Genomic DNA, 3,415 nt, shown 5'->3' with positions numbered 1-3,415 from the left:
TGCAACTGCGAATAGAGAGGTCCCGTCCGATGAAGCGCAGTGAGTCCGGCTCGGCCCGCCCCGGCCAGGATCGGATGGGCTCGGCTCAGTTCAGCCCCCCTCCTCTGTCCCTCTCCCCGCAGGGCTGTTGGTTGTCGTCAGATGACTGCGTACGTTTCGGCCCCCTTCTCCATCAGCCAGGAGCTCAGCGCACTCTGGGTCTCTGTTCCTGCCCTTTCATTATATCATGTCCATGTGACACGCTCAGGCCTCTGTCACTGGAAACTTAAAGGGGCCTCCCACGTGATGGCGTTCCTGCGCGCTCACGGCGGCCAGTGCGCGTCCCGGAGAAATGAGATGCTGCGTCCTTTATAAAAGTAAAGCAGCGGGCTGTAAAGCCCTCTGACCGGACTGCTGCTGCGGTTTTACCGGCACCATGATGATGACTGTTCAGCTGTAATAATGATGTCATTACTGGTGGTGGTGGTGGTGGTGGTGAAGATGATGGTAGCAATGAAGCTGATGGCAGTGATGAAGATGACTATAGTGATGAGGATGATGACAGAGATGAAGATGATGATAGTGATGATGGTGAAGGCAGTGATGAAGATAATTACAGTGATGAAGGTGATGGTAGTGGTGAAGGTGATGGTAGTGGTGAAGGTGATGGTAGTGATGAAGATGATGGTAGCAATGAAGCTGATGACAGTGATGAAGATGATGACAGTGATGAAGGTGGATGACAGCAATAAAGATGATGATAGGGACAATGGTGATGATAGTGATGAAGATGTTGACAGGATGAAGGTGAGGGCAGTGATGAAGATAATTACAGTAATGAAGACGATGGCAGTGTTCAAGGTGATGATAGTGATGAAGGTGTTGACAGTGATGAACATGATGAATGTGATGGTAGCGATGAAGAAGGCAGGTGATGTCTCTTCTTCAGTCATTTCTTTATTTCTTTCACAGTGATGTCATGCTGTATGTGACATCACCATAGGGTGACTAAGACTGTGGGGAAATGCAGCTGATCTCAGATCAGACTATGATGTCAGTGACCCTCTAACTGCCTTTATAATGCTACAGACAGACAGACAGCTTGTGTTTCTCCTCTGTATATACATTAAACTACCAGTGTAGTTTTCCTCCTACTCACACTTTCTTTGTTTGTGTGTCCATGAGGCCTAATGTACACGGAGAATACATTTCCTGTCTCAGAAAAACATTGCTTTTTGCTCTACATTATATTTAATACTTTAGAGAACAGACAAGCATGATAATAAAAAATGCTAAAATAACAAGTGTTACACAAAAGTAAACATCACACCAAAGGCGCTGTGAGCCTGCTTTATGCAAACATCATCACTTAACTACCATGTTAACAACTACTTAGAGTGTATCCACAGTGGTGTGTATTGCTGTCTTCCACCAAAGCCACATTTTCAAACTTTAACACACTGATATTTAGCATGTTAGCATGCTATGTTAGCAGTAATTGCAAAGTACAGTTGAGGCTGACTGAAATTAGGTTATCAGATTTACAGGTATCACGTCATGAGCTTAAAAGTTAAAGCTGTTGTAGTCAATATTTTTATATTAATCTCGGCTCTAACCACGCCCTTTTTAGTATCTTTTAGCTTGTTGTTTTGGTTTTAGACCTTGCAACTGTATTGTTTTAATCTGCTATCTGCAGAAAATCATTCTACTACAAGTTTAAGTGTTCGACAAATTGCCCAGTGGTTTTAAGATATTTCATCATGATTCAGGTATCAATTTTTGTTTGAAAGCTGAACTTCTAATCTGCACCAGATTTTGCCACACTATGACTGTGGCAAAAAAAAATGTAACAGTGTGATAGAGAGTCTCAATGGCAGTTTCATTGTTCCAAAAGTGGTACTGCAGCATACACAGTAAAATTCATGTAAGTTAAATTTTAAGTCAATTTAAAAAAAAAACATTTTAAACATAGTCCACATGCCTTATACGATGAGTCTTAATTTTTTTTTTCTAATTTAACACTTGTGGCCATAACAGTTTTACCAGCTATGTTCTTCCCTGCTTCCTTCACAATCTCCTATTCCCACAATCTTAGTCCCTTAACATCCCCCGTCTCTTTCATTATAGTGACCTACGTAAACCAAGAACCCTCAGCTGTATTTTTTTAAAGTATTTAATTCATTCTTTATATTTATTTCACACCTCTTTCAGGTGGTGTTAATGGTTAATACAATTGTTGAAATCAGTCCAGTTTTTAATGCATAATAATGGTATTTATGATCAGTTACAGGAGTCACATTTTGCACCAGTGGCCAGTTCCAGATGCTTCCTCTTGAAGAGTCATTTGGGAAATACTTTCATCTTTGAATGTGGTGACTGTGCCAGAGTTGATTACAGTATAATATTTTTTAAATCCTGTTTTTGAAGATGTTACAACCATCACCTCCAGGCAAGGCACTGCAAGAAATTGAATGTACGAATACTAAAGATAGAGAAAAGTAAACTTCTAAAAAGCTGGTCTGTTCTTTTATCAGAGGAAGCTGAACTGGATGGGATTTTCTGGCATCATCATCATCACAAGCCATTCAAGAACCATGGTGTTGTTCATGCAGTCTCCCTTCTCCACAGCCAGATAAATGGCACTATAAAATACACAGCTCCATAAAAACACACATACATACATGACGTCTTCCTAATGTTCCTGTTTGCCTGCACCGCTTGTGAACAGAGGAACTGTTCATAAAATGTAGTAGACACATTTCCTTATGCTTTTCCTACCCAGTCAGCATCTAGCCACCTGTTTATCTTGAGTGATGTAGCAGGCATTCATAACTACTTGATGACACTGTAGAAGCTTAACGTTACTGTTTTAACCCCATTTACTTTACCCAAATATTATGTTAACCTGAGGGTCAGTTTTAATAACCTATATTAATTCAGCGCATTACATTAAGGCAATACACTTAAATTTGTGTCGGAAACACAAAACAAAGGTGGTTAGCATAACCTTGGTTAAATAAACACCTTTAACAGTCTTTGAACCATTAAAAAAAAATAAACATTTACATACTGGGAAAAAAAGCTAATCAACTAGCAAACTAACACGCCATAATTACAATGAACCAAAAGCGTCTTCTCCTCTGCTTTATTGTATTTTTTCCGGTGTTATTATTATTTACCACGGAAGAAGATTAGGGCCACATGTGGAAAAAAAAACAGAAGATTAGAATTTTGAGTTTAAAGTCAGAAATTCTCAGAATTTTCTTTTTTTTTTCATATGGCCCTAATCATCTTTTGTAATTTCAGTATTATTATTACTATTATTATTGTTATTACTTGGGTGAACTAAGCCTTGAAATACAATTCTGAGCTTAATTATTTTAAGAAAACGTGTCTTCGTAATTGTGTTATATTGAATAATGCATGCTGTGATACA

The sequence above is a fragment of the Toxotes jaculatrix genome, chromosome 22 (genome assembly GCF_017976425.1).
Source record: "Toxotes jaculatrix isolate fToxJac2 chromosome 22, fToxJac2.pri, whole genome shotgun sequence".
In the NCBI taxonomy this organism is placed as follows: Eukaryota; Metazoa; Chordata; class Actinopteri; family Toxotidae; genus Toxotes; species Toxotes jaculatrix.
Note: the sequence above shows the minus strand (reverse complement) of the source record.